This window comes from Protopterus annectens, chromosome 16.part0 (assembly GCF_019279795.1).
Source record: "Protopterus annectens isolate FY-2018-M chromosome 16.part0, PAN1.0, whole genome shotgun sequence".
In the NCBI taxonomy this organism is placed as follows: Eukaryota; Metazoa; Chordata; order Ceratodontiformes; family Protopteridae; genus Protopterus; species Protopterus annectens.
Window position 1 is genome coordinate 745,565,818 of NC_056750.1, and position 14,379 is coordinate 745,580,196.

At 38.4% G+C, this 14,379-nt stretch overlaps 1 protein-coding gene across 5 annotated transcripts in view; it reads left to right on the forward strand.

Moving 5' to 3' along the window:
- The window catches only part of ASTN2 (astrotactin 2), a 7,150,955-nt gene that overhangs the window by 5,058,150 nt on the left and 2,078,426 nt on the right, over positions 1-14,379 (forward strand). The window contains exon 1 of one of the 5 annotated variants that reach the window (XM_044057935.1): positions 12,806-12,897. The exons of the other annotated variants lie outside the window; for them this stretch is intronic. The gene's annotated coding sequence lies outside the window, so the exon portion shown is untranslated. Of the gene's footprint in view, positions 1-12,805; positions 12,898-14,379 lie in introns of those variants that run through there. 5 annotated transcript variants of the gene reach the window in all.

Consider the following 14,379-nt stretch of genomic DNA (forward strand, 5'->3'; position numbering starts at 1 on the left):
GCAATATTTAGACTTGACAAAGAGATCCTTAGATGATATTTTCTTTTTCTCTTTTTGAAAAAGTAGTCCTCAACCAGTTTTGAAATTAGAATTTAGGGCCAAGTCTCTCTGTGTAGGCTTCCAATTGGGGAACAGAAAGCAGCTGTACAAATTTATTGCATCTTTATAGATGTATGTAAATAAATTGAAAAATATCTAAAATAATGTGGGTATTCAGAACTGATTAGCACTTTTGTGAAATGCTAAGTACATTTTCCTTATTTTCACTTAGGTTTATGTAATGTGGCTTGGGGTAGTTATACACCTGAAACACATTTCTACATCTTTACTGTGGTTATACCACTTTACCCAGCCTTTAGAGACAAGGCAGTTTATTAGAGTGATATTTGGTGGTTGATGTATTTAAAGCTTACATATTTCCAGTGTTTATCATGAGCACCATCAGCATCAGAACATCTTTAACAGTACAATCTTAAATTTTATTGCATGATAAATAACAGTAACATACTGTTTTCTGATTAAAGTAAAAGGGATTAAACATACCTCAAATTACTGCTAGCATTCTCCTCACATGCTTGTAATGTCACTTCCTTTACTCTGACCCATTCATATGTCTACCAGCACTCATTACGAATTCTTAGTCGAGCTTTCTTTGAATGTTTCATTCTTCATTCATCTGCTTTTTTTCTTCCACATAAGTATTGCTCACTTTTTATGGGTGACGTGTACAGATATTTCCGAATGCATTACTCGCCTTATTCCTTAACATTTTTAACACCATTGTATAGTCACTTGCTTTTTGTCAGTATTATTATTTTGATTTAATTATTTTTATTTCAGCTTAACTTTTGTTTGTGTGTTGTTTGCTGTATTGTATTCATTTATAGTCTGTGTAATTATTCTGTGTATTACTTTGTTTTGCTTCTGGGATGTCTCTTATTTGAAATGGGTTCTTTGACATGCCCCCCTCATCAAGTCATCGAATGTAAATAAGTAGATATATAAACATTGCTGCAATCAAGTCCTGCTGTTTTATGGATGCTTTAATTTAGTCTTGCAAGTCTGTTATGCTCTTAAGCAAAATCCTATATTCTTGAATCATGTTTGGGAAGACTTGTAATTCACTGAATACAGCCCGATTAGGAAGTATGCTGTTTACTGCTTATTACCACCTCTACTTCACAAACACAGGTGAATCTGAATTCCGTGTCATTGGTACCAAGATTATGACTTTTAGGAATTTTCTCTGTCACTTTAAGAAATGGCTGTGAAAGTCACAGACCACACTGTTATCAGTGCCACAAGACAGCATTGAGAACTTTTTGTGAAATAATTAATATGTTGTAAGTATGTAAGTATTGTAAGTATGTGAAATATAGGATTGGTTAGTGTTACTCTACTCCAGTAACTGCTGTCAAGTATATGCTTTTCTACTAGCCCTGAGAAACACGTGACATGTCATCAGCTTTATTGTACACCAACAGTCACTCAATCCTCGTATATCATAGGATCATAGGAGATTACTAGGCTATCAGCCCAGATGTCATTTGAAGCCTAGCCATTTCAACCCAATGTAATACCGGAGAGGTACTAGTCAGTACCCAAGGTTGAATTTAGTGATGACTGTCCATGTCCAGGAGGGTAGTGCACACTATCCCTGGTAAGAATTTACAGTGCCCTATGCACTCATCCAGGTTCCTCTTGAACAGTGTCATTGAGGTGCTTTGTTTCACATGAATTGTTAGCCTGTTCCAAAGATGTGGCAGTCGCTGGGAGATGCATCTGTCCCTCCAGCATGTCCTATTTAAGTCCCAGGCCATATTCAAGTCCTTGGAACAGGTAGTCCTAGACCCATTTGATTTATGGATTTGCAGTAAGTTCATTACGTATGGCCCTTGGGTTGCTCTGTAAGCCAGGCATAAGTCTCCCCTAAGAAGTCTATGTGATAGGGAGTATAGTGACAGGGATTTAGTTGGTCCATGTAAGGCACATGCTGGAGGCCCTTAATCATCTTTGTTAGAAACATCAGAGGTCTCTCTAATTGCTGTAGATGCTTAGTACGGTACATACTGAATGGGAGGTTATACTCAGTTATGCGCCAGATAAGTGCTGAGTATAGGGGGGTTATAACTTCTTTTGCTGTCGAGACAATGCCTTTACTTATCAAATGAGCTGTGTGGAAAACTTACCTTACAACGGTAGACACATGGTGGTTGAAGATAAGGTCGCAGTCAACATGTGATCCCTGGTCCCTTACCACTTCATGGGTACTTAGGTTATTATTATTGATTTGATAATGTGAAGCGACTTTCTTTGACAGCTAATGTCATTTTACTGGAATACCATGTGATGGAGTTTATTTATTTATTTTACATTTGTTAACCGGGCTAGTCCAGCTGGATATATTTCCATTTTCAGTAGAGGCCCGGGGAGAAAAGCTCCAAGAGTAACACAGCAGTATAGTAGCACACAAATATGTCATGCAGTATTATACAAAGAAAGGATGTTAAAATATTAAGTAATGAGTATTAATGTGAGGAAAATTACATTGGATACCTCTAATCTAACAGGCTAGGTTAAGTCACTTTACAGTATGATATCTATGGTAATATACGGAACATTCAAATTTACATTCATGTCTTAAGTTATTTAATTTACTAGTAATAGTTACTACTTCCAGAGGGGTATGGAAGTATTGACTGGAGAGAGGAGGAAGTATGGAAGTAGCAGGAGAGAAAGCAAAGAATTAGTCAGGGTTGCAATAGGGGCATAACCAGTGTGTCTTGAGATGTTTCTTGAGCCTTTGTTTAAAGAGCGGCAGGGAGGGTTGTAAAGTTAGATCAGGTGGTAGAAGGTTCTAGTGTTTTCCAACAGTATTGGAGAACAAGAAGTCACCAGCCAAGTTATTTGACTTGCTTATGCTAGCAGGAAGTTTGCTAGAGGAACGTAAGGAGTTGAGATTCCTATAGGGGGTAATAATGTTGGAAAGTATTGGGGTGTTGTTTCGTTGGTAAAATATCTTATGAACAATGGTAAGTTTGGAGAGTATCAAAATGTTTTTTAGTTCGAGCCAGTCTAGTTGCTGTGGGTTCTGACAATGGTGAGTTCTAAATGGGTTCCCAGTGGCAAATCTGGCTATATTATTATATGGAGTTAGCTAGTTTGATGAGATTATGGTTCTCCAGTTCGATTCTTGGCTGGGGTGCCTTCTGTGTGGAGTCTGCATGTCCTCCCTGTGGTCGTGTGGGTTTCCTCCGGGTGCTCTGGTTTCCTCCCACATCGCAAAGACATGCAGTAGGTGGATTGGACACTCTAAATTGGCCCTAGGAATGAGTGCGTGCATGTGTGTGCCTTCTGTGGAAGGTTGGGCGCCGGGCTGGCAACTCGACACTATAAAAAACTCCACTGCCAATCATGAGCGGAGAGATGATCCACTGTGGTGACCCCTAACCAGGAAAAGCCGAAGGAAGAAGAAGATATATGGCTGAAGCATAAAGAAGAGTCGAAATTAAATGGGAGTGGGCAATTGTAGTTCTGGATGTTGGAGTTAAGAAGGGTTTTATTCTATATAAGGAGCCCATTTTTCTATTCACTATTTTAATGAAGTTATTAATATGGTTATTAAAGGTGAAGTTATTGTCAATTGTGATTCCTAGCAGTTTGGTGGTAGAGTTTGGGGATATAAGGGTGCCGTTACTGGATTTGGGTGAGAAATCTATACAGGGGGACTTGCTGTTAGGTGTAAAGAGTAAGAGCTTGGTCTTTTTGGCATTCAAAAGGAGGCAGCTTTTTAAGAACCAAGCCTCTACTGTGCTGAATACTTTCTGGATTAGAGACTGTAGTTCAGATATAGAGTTGGAAGAACAGATGAGTGTAGAGTCATCTGCATATTTTATACAGGTGCCTTAAGGGATTGCTACATGGAGGTCATTGATGAACAAAGAGAAAAGAAGAGGTCCTAGAATGGAGCCCTGATGGACTCCAAGGGAGATGGGCAGGTGGGAAGATAGCTTATTTTCCCAGAGAACTGCCTGATGCCTATTGATAAGGTAGTACTTGAACCAGAGGATAGCCTTGGTGTCTAGAGAGGAGGGATTCAAGGGTCTGTATGAGTAGGGGGTGGTTTACCATGTCAAAAGCTTTTGACAGATCAATAACGAGTGCTGAAGAGAGGCTATTGTTATTACAGTTACAGTTGATGGAGTCAGTGAAAGAAAGGAAAGCTGTGGTGGTACCATGAAATGGTCTAAAGCCGTGTTGGCAGTTAGCTATGATGTGTTGGATTAAGTGGTGTATTAGCTGATGGTGAATGCATTTTTCCATAACTTTGGCTAAGGGTGATAAGAGAGCTATGGGTCTGTAATTAGAATAATCATTAGAGATACCACCTTTGTGTAAAGGGATTATGTGGGAGATTTTCCAGATGTCTGGGACGATTCCCTCATTTATGGTTCTATTTATAAGGATGGATATAGGATAGGCAACTGATTTAACTGCTTTTTGCAAGTATTCTGATGGTAGCTAGTCTGCAGAGGGGGTACATGGCTTATGTTTTTGGATGATTTTTTGGATGTACGTAGTAGAGATGGGTTGTAGTTGAAAGGTTGGTGGAGTATCAGGTAAAGAGACAGGGAGACTAGTGTCTGTGGATAGTTGATGGGCTAGGGATTGTATGGTGTCAGTAAAGATGGTATTGAAGGCATTGGCAGTTTGCTGGAGGCTATTATCATCAGCTCCTAGTGGAGATGGTGTGCTAGAGTGCCCTGGGTGTAAGAATCTATTTATGCTTGACCAGAATTTTTGAGGATTATTATGGTAGGTTTGCTGTAGTTTCCAGTAGTAGTTCTTTTTGCAGTGAGTATGGCTCTTTTTGTAATATTTCTTAACTGTCTAAAGGTTTGTTGCTCAGAGATAGTTCTGGTATCTCTTCACTTAGCCCAAGATTTGTTCCTCTTTTGTCTAGTGTCTTTTGACAGCCATGGGGCTGTGTTAGACTTCAATCTAATAGACTGTTTGGGTGCATGTTCATCTAGGATTAAGAATTTAGAGTTGAAGTATTTAACAGCCTCTTCAAGTGGGAGAGTTTTTAGAGGGGTCCAGTCACATGCATTAAGTTCGTTTTGGAAAAATTTAGGGTTAAAGTGTTTCTGCGACCATGATATCCTATATGTGGGGGAGTTAGGAATATCATTTTTTTTGTCTTATAATGTAAGTTAAAGTATGATCGCTTACATAATCAGGCAAAGTTCCAACTTTATAAGTTTGTTGTCTATTAATAAGAATCCAATCTAAGATACTCTCTGTTTTGTTTGGTTTGTTACTTCTAGTAGTGGTAGTGATTGTTTGACTGAATCCATGCAGATTAATATGTGAGGAAGGGTTGTCAGTATTGACACACTTCCAGTCGGTATTAAAGTCTCCTAGTATAATTGTTTCTTGTGGATAGGTAGTTGATACCCAGCTTAGAATCTCCTCTATTGTAGTGCTATTATTACCAGGAGGTAGGTAGATACAGGTGATGTTTAGGGTTTTGCTGGTGTTGAGTTGAAGTCTAGAGATAAGGACTTCTGCCTTACTATCTTGGGGGGGGGGGGTATAGGGTATTGAGGAGATCTGTAATCCAGTTTTAAACAGAAGGGCTACTCCTCCACCCTTGTGTTTCCTATGGTCAAGTCTGAATATATTTTAACATGGGGGAAAATCTCAATGTCTTTAGTTCCTGGTTTTAACCAAGTTTCTGTAAGACAGAAGATATCAAAGGAATGAATGTCAAGAAGGGCATGGAGATGGGAAGCTTTGTTGTTGATACTGCGGGTATTAAGATGTCCTATTAATAATGAATTGGAGAGACTGATCAAGGTAGGTAGGGTAGAGGGAGTGGTGCTGTGAGTATTTATTGTAGAAACATTGCTTGGGCCTGGGTTGGGGTGGATGTCACCATCTTTTATGGTAGGAGCTTTTAGCCTAGAAACTGGGTCATAAATGTAGCTAGTTAGATATTTTAATTTCCTTACAGCAGAGTTATGGAATTTAATATGTGTGAGGCGATGGTATTTGGCTAATAGGTAGCAGGGAATGGATGTGATATTTATTTGAAAATGGGTACGTGTAGAAATTTGAATGCTTGTTTATTTTGGAGAGTAGATGAAGTGGAAATATTTCACCTTTTCAAAGGAGGTGAGGAGATAGGCAGTGGTGAGGACTGGTATAAGTATGGCTATGAGAATTAACTTAGTTTGAAGAGCTTTATGTGTTGTAAGCATATTAGTAGTATTATCTGTACAGCTTCAATAAGGTTGCTTGTGCAACTGCAAAAGAGATTGGGCAGGAATAAGAGAGAAGTAGAAATGGTAGAGGATAAAGTTTTAGAAGGAAGGATTGTAAAGGGAAAAGTACTTAGGGTGAATGTACTGGGTAGAGTTGCAGTCAGGAGATAGGCGATGGAGGAGGAGTGTGGCTAGGTTGTCTAGACTGGTTGAATCTGAGGATAGGAGGGGTGGGGGAGAGGGTGTGGTTTAGGAAGTATAAGTGTAGGACCACTGGGGGTGGGTGGGAATTGCGGGTAGGGTAGGGGAGTGGAGTGAGCCCGCAGGGCGAACGGAATGGGTAGAGACAGGAGCAGGGCTAAGCTGAAGAGGAACAATCAGTGAAATGCTAATTATTAAAGGAAAGTATAGTTGTGGGTAAATGTAGAGTCAAGGGATACAGTGATAGTGACAATAGGAGGATAGCTGGGTGCTTTCAGTGAAAGTAAGGAGAATAAAGTAGAGTAATATTAGGAGAAAACGTTTAGATATCAGACTTGTAATGTAGTTATATTATAAGCCAGTGGGATAAACTTATGGAAGGAAGGACTGGCTGTGCATGCCACCTAGTGGACAGAAATGATATTCTTACATTAGTTATATATGGGAGATGGAAGAATATGGGATGTAGGGAGGATATAATAACAGTTGAAGGAGCTTTTACTAATGGACCAAAAGGTAAATTGGTTACAGAAGGTATAGAGGGTATATGGCTGCTGGCTGACCTGGTTGAGAAGCGTACTTTAGAAAACCTGAAAGTAGTAGTTACAAACTTAAGCTTTACAGCCAGTTTTAGGAGAACACATACTTTCTTGCTTCCTTTACTGAAAGGGTACAGGGATATGAGGCAGTATGATGAAACAGAAGGAATTTTGGAAGGGGTCCTTAGTTGTCAAGCAGGTTGATTCTGTATCCTAGTACAGGATAAGCAATTTGAGGCACTGTGAACTTTGGGCGAAAGAGAAAAAACTGTAGTGGAGAGAAAATCTTTTGGACAACTAGTAGAGGCAAAGTGTCTTAGACATTTAAGAAAAAAGAAAACAATCCTATCTACAGTTACTGAAGCCCTCCTGTTTCCCAGCTGGAATTTGTGTGGACTGGAGCTATGAAAAGGTAAATCCCATTATAAAAGTTATACAGTCTGTAGTAACTACTTAATTACCTCATTCCTGCTTCTCACAGATTCATCTTAATTGCAGGATCATGATGTTTATCCCACAATCATGTACACACTCACAAGGTATATCTACAGATAGCTGAAATTAAATTTGTCGAACATCGAGTGCTAGAAAAGCAGAAGGTGCTGAGGAACAAAACACCAGCGACTGTTTCCCATTGGACTATACTGCCGGTGTAGTTTCTTACTGTGCACCTGCAGTGATTTCGTGGTTTCAGGAAATTTAGCCCCTCAAATTTATGCAGCTATGGAGATGGTATTTATGTATGTATTTTTGGGATATGGGGGGCTTGTCTTCCACATCAGGGTGCAGGGAAGTTTTATCCTGTAAAAATGCTTACAGTTGGGAGTTTTTGGCTTTTTGATATTTTGGTCATTTGGGTTCAGCAGTGTGGTTCCTCTGTGTCTTGTCAATCAGAATTTTGTAGAGATTCCATTTGGAAAGGCATTAACGCAATTCTAAAATACTTAGTGTCATGGTATTCAGACATGCCTTATAAACACCTGTTTCAATAAGGTCCTATTTCTCCTAAAAAATTATAAACCATTTTAAGGTTGTATGACCTCATGGTAAGTTTTATTTTGTTAGGTTTTGCAGGGGGTATGTGAAATGTGGAGGCTGCTTGTCACCTATGTCATTCAAGACTTTTTAATTTTTTTTCCTTTATTTTTTCTTGACTTTAGTGGGCCTTTGTGAAATGTACCGTCTCTATTTTTGTTCTTCAGAAATCACTGCAATACATTTTATATGAACATAAATAAGAAATAGGTAAAAGTAAAATATTACAACCTGACACTTTTACACTGTCTCATGGTAAACCTGAGCTAATGAAACCCTGTATTCATGGAAAGTTTTGATTGGCTAACCTATTTGGAGCATGCTTGCGGTCAAAGTCCATCCGCTGCAGGAATAGTGTGAGTCACAAAGGACACTTCTTCTGTGTACAGCTTGGGATTGACTGCTGGCTGTGACATGCACAGCAGGACATTTAAAAACTGAAGTCTCATCTGGCAAAACGTGTTCTCAACATTATTAATGTTCCTGGACTCCTTCTGAGCCAAATCCTTTTAAGTAAAAGGCATATGAGCAATTAAAAAAAAACAGTTCTACAATAAAATATATAAAGACAAATGTATATACATTTTAACTCTACAGCAGGGTTAAAAGTATGTACTGTGAAATGATTCTTCCCTGCATTTTATTTCATGTCAACTCACCACATGCATACTGATGGACCGTTTTAATACTGTTTCTTTAGAAGCACCACTAGTTTGAGTCTGGCTGAGCAAAATCGGACACTGAGAAAGAGACAAGCCCTGCACAGCTGAAAGTGCAAAGGGCAGCATTCTTTGGCTTGTGCCAATTCATATCAGAAACTTTTAATATCTACCATTTTACCATCTGCTTGTACTTTATAAAGTCAGAGAAAAAAATGCAACACCAAGGTTTTTATAAAAGAAACAGCATCTAAGGCAAATTCTTTTTCTGTCTCTCTCTCTCTCTCTTATGGACAGACACGTAATTAAAATGCATGCACTTTTGCATTCATCGGTAAACCAGACTATGACAAAGGTGTTGCCTAACTGAAATGTACTGAATGAATCCACAACCTTTTAGGGAATGTTCTTGGGTCATTTACAACAGCAGCTACCATTTCGTCCTGAATGATTTCTCTTGTCTAGCTACTTCCCGTTATTTATCTGTGTCGCTGCCTTTTTTTTTTTTCAGTTATTGATGTGTTTACTTTGATGCCTTTGTTTGTAAAAATCAATTGACTCAAAACTACAGAGACACAGAGGACCATCTGTGAGACTATTCTTTACTGAATGGAAATGCAAGAGTTATATGCAAGCAAATAAGGCCCCCTTGTGGATAAACTTAGCAGATGCATTTTCCCAAACTTTGTTGTAATCCGAAAGCTAAGTTTAGACACAATTGCCAAGTAGCAGTTGCTGAGTATTGGCATTGTGCACATTCAGTCTTGTGTATGAACAAAGAAATAATTCACTTGAGAGTTTGTTTTGTAAATTTTGTACAAAAGTTGTGTGCACTTCTGCAATCCAACAGAAATTGTATCCTGCCACAGAGTTAATATATAAGCGCATGTGTACACATACATATAACAATAAACAAAAAAAATACATAAGTGCTTTGCTCAGAATTATACATTATATAAATGTGAGTCAATTGGACTGTATAATTTATTAAAAAAAGGCCTCACTATACATGCTTGAGATGAAAATGCTCGAGTGTCAGTAGCACTCAGAAAAAAAAGAACAGCATAAATAACAATGCTTTTTCCCATAGGAAATCATTGCTGGTATAATTTCTAATTGTACACTGACAATAATTCACTTATTTAGGGAGACTTAGAGTTAGTGTAACCATGAAGTTGGGATATATAGGTTTGGAGGGAGGGGTTTTGCCCCCTGCAAGAAAACAAGAAAAATAAAAGGGAATTATTTATCCTTTTGGATCTCTGGCTTTTTTGTTTGTTTGTTTGTTTGATTTTTTGGAATGCTGACCTTTAGGAAATCAGCATTTCATTGTTGAACCATAAAAAGCTCTGCTTAGGAAAAGGTACAGTTGATTTAAAAACTTAAAATAGACACTAATGACCGGATTCAGCAAGCTCTGCATGGAGTGCCTGAATAGTGCAAGAGCTGCTACACGTAATATGGCCACCGAGCGATCCAGGAATGAGCCCCCGAGATGTGCACGAGCGCACCTACACTATTCCCTCACAGACACCACTGCCATATGCTTATTACCTCATTTGCTGGTGAAAACCATGCAAATGAGGTGAATTAGCGATCCAGGAAGCAGGCAGGGGTCTGTGCAGGAATAGTGTAACCTGCAGAAATGTATTTGGTTACTAGCCGAATAAATTTCTGCAAATTACAAAACGGAGGCATGAGAGCTCTAAAGAAAGCATGTATTCAATGGAGTAGGCATCCCAGTGGCCAAATATATGGACAATGGCTTGATAAATAGTTGCAAAATTATAAAAAATAACTTTTTTTTTTGGCCGATTTCAGCCTTTTAAGCATAGAGCAACGGTGTGCAAACAGGATTGGGCCAAAAATAAGAAAACAAAATTGGAAATAAGCTTTTAAACACAAATCAGCATTTTGCCATAATAGACAATGGCATACATAAGACAACAATAACAGGGAATAGTGGTTCCTAAGGGGGAAAGGCTGTGTGTGAGCGTGGTAACTATGAATTAGCATTCTGTTTTATGCAAATGAGGGGACTGATACTGAATCACAGATTTTCTCTCAGTGTTAGCTTGCACCCAACTGTGTAGGTGCAGCAACATCATTGTATAAGTCTAAGAGGTGGTTGACCTCATAAGGAGGAGTGTCATGTATGCTGTAAGCTTATTGGAGCTGTGTGGCCCATGTTTGCCCTAAGCTAAGCACAGCTAAGGAAGGGGGTGTGCCTGAGGGTGTCTAGCAGTGTTTATATTGCCTAAATGGGTGTGCGCGCTGCGTACAGGGTTTAAAAAAAAAAAAAAAAAAAGGAAATAGCAACTGTGTTCACATCTGAGCACTGGGTTTGCTCAGTATGCCTCAGGGCTTAAACTGGAAGGCAATAGGAAGGGAAAACACCAGTAGGAAGGCAATCGAGCATAACTGGCAGGTAAAATGTATCAGAATCAGCCAATTACACATGGAACAGCCTAGCACACTACTATAAGCTATGCAAACACCTTCCAGTCTGTTTTTCCCACATATTCTACATCACTGGTATACACAAATGGGGGAAATTTTACCTGACAAAACTAACAAAATGTTAGGGGCTGCTTTCGCTGTCATACATCAGTATGTCAAGTATATACTGCTGCAGAGTCAAAGGTACAAATCACAACGAGAAAGTTGAGGTAAAAAACACACCTTTATCAAACACAAAGCTTTCAGGTACAAGACCCTTTCTCAATGATAGACACAGGTACATTAAAATCAGACATTAAATACACGCCCAACACATCACGTGACCCGCAGCCATGGTCATGTGACTAATGCATTAAAATAATTACATTTAATGCATTAGTCACATGACCATGGCGGCGGGTCACGTGATGTGTTGGGCGTGTATTTAATGTCTGATTTTAATGTACCTGTGTCTATCATTGAGAAAGGGTCTTGTACCTAACTGTGTTTGATAAAGGTGTGTTTTTTACCTCAACTTTCTCGTTGTGCTTTGTACCTTTGACTCTGCAGCATTATATACTTGGTGTTCCTTTGGTGCTTTATACTGCAAGTTGGGTTCTTCAGCCTGTAGCAGCCAAAGATGGAGTCTAGAAATTGTTTAAAGCATCTCTTTGAAAAAGAGATTAATCCTTTGTTACTTGTTACAACAGAGATTCCTGTACTTCAACACAAGACTACCACTATTTCATCTACTAATGCGTTGGACTTTGAACATAAAGTACAAATATTGGAAAGGAAGGTTGGTACCTATAAGCGTTTGCAATGGCAACGTTTTAGCTTTGATGCTTATCTGGAAAAAGGTATTGCACCACGTGGTTTGAGGGTATTAAAAATGCCCTCATATGGAAATACATATTCTGAACTGTTAAAGCAGTGGCAGTGCTTAAATTTGAAGTTAAGTCATGACTACATGGTACTTATGTATAAGTTCTTTAGTGACATTGAGAATGAAATGAAAAAAGAAATTCTCACACTGGAAGATGAACTCTTATCTTTGTCATGTTTTTCATCTATGCAAACTGTTTACCAGTCCATGTTGGATAGGCTAGCCACCATGGATGATCGACTAGAAACTGTGAAAAAAAGAAAACTTGTACGTGACATGGGAGATTACCAATCAGGTAATATTTTCTCATGGCCTAAAGTTGAAAGAACTGTTCCACAAGTGAATAAACCTAACAACTTTAATAGTGAATGTGTACCTACAACAATGAAGCAGAAAACATATACTACACCTTTAAATTCCCTAGATGAGTTTCCCCTGTTAACAACTAATGCTTTGAACTTGGAGCCAGAACTGCTATCCACTTCACATAGCGATGACATCACTGAGGGCGCGGCAGCTCTAAGTAGCACTGTGGCTTGTGCAGTTACTGAATCTGCTTCTACATCCACTACTTCAACAGCTACTAATGAAGGTGGGCCTGGGTTGTCTTTACGATCTTCACAACAAACTTTAAATAATTTCTTTAAACCTTTTCAACTGCAGCAAGTGGAACGTATCAAAGAACGCTCAAACAGCTCGAGGTCAACGTCGAGGGGAAGAAGTAAACATAGGAACAATATGGTAATGCAGGACAATAAACGGAAGAATGAGAGCCCCCAAAGCAACTGAAATTAGCCAGAAGGCAGTAGCAGGCATAGTAAATCTATCTTCCTTTGTTGTGAATGACCATCATTATTCTCTTTTGAGCAAAGGTATGAATTTTATACCTACAAGTGTGGAAGACATGGTAAAAGTTATAACTGATTTAAAATTGTTTATTAGATCTGTAGCTCTAAAAGTGATGTTTAAAAGTGATACTTATGACTCCACTGCTTGTAAAAGACGTATGCGTTTGTACCAGTGTATGCTCCAGTTTTACTGGCATTTAATGACTTATGTGAAACTGAAATAAGACATGTATATAGTAATAGAAAAGCTAATGGACGTTACAATCTCTCTTATGATGAATACAAAGCATTGTCTGAATTAAAAAGTGAACCTAATGTGGTAATAAAGCAGGCTGATAAAGGGGGCTCCATAGTTCTAATGGATAGGAACAAATATATAAGCTCAGTATTATCTTTGATTGGGGATGCTACTGCATACAAACTGATACAATATGCTGATGTAAAAAAGTGTATTTGTTATGATAACATGTGTATATATGACTTACAGTTGTCAGGTGACATCTCTTTGGATCTTTTTCATTTTTTCAATGTTTCTAGTCCTATCATTCCCCAACTATATGGCATTCGAAGTGCATAAATCATGTGAAAATCGCCCTATGAGACCTATTGTCTCAGGAAATGGTTGGATAACAGAACCTATCTCTTTGTACTTACAGAGGCAGTTACAACCACTTTTGGGTAAATGTGAAACTGTCCTTAAAGACAGCACTGATTTTCTTATTAAACTTAGAACATGGTATTTAAAAGTTAAGCAATCTAACATGGATTGTCAGAATATATACATGGTTGCGTTAGATATTACTTCATTATTTACTGTCATACCAAATGAATATGGCATCAATTCAATAAGGGAATTTTTAAGTCACTCTTCCACTTTTACTGTTAGGCACACAGAGAACATTTGCATGCTGTTGGATATAGTTTTAAAAAATAATATCTTTATATTCAATAAGGAATATTATTTGCAGCAAACGGGGGTGGCTATGGGAACCCCGGTAGCAAATACATATGCAAACATTGTTCTCTATGAATGGGAGAAATCTTATGTTGGTAATGGAACTAACTTTTTGAATGAGAATATAGTTTTATATCAGAGATTCGCAGATGATTGCTTTCTTTTATGGAAAGGAACATCCAGTGAGTTACAAGACTATATTATATATTTGAATAATACTACTTCCTTTCTACACTTTAAGGCTGATTATTCTAAGACATTCGTCAATTTTCTGGATATTTCTTTAACTAAGGAGAACAATGTTATTAACACTTCTGTTTTTAAGAAGGAAGTTTCATCAGGAAGATACTTCCATACGTCTAGTATGCATGCACCCCATATTTTTAGGGGTATAGTAAGGGGGCAACTGGCAAGAGTTAGTAGGTTAAACACTGACAACGTCAAGTGTTTACAACAAATTGATGAGGCATGTGGAGACTTTAGAAGAAGTGGCTATCCAGAAGGTATGCTGGTAGAAGCTAGAGAACATGTAGTATCTAATAGGTATTCCA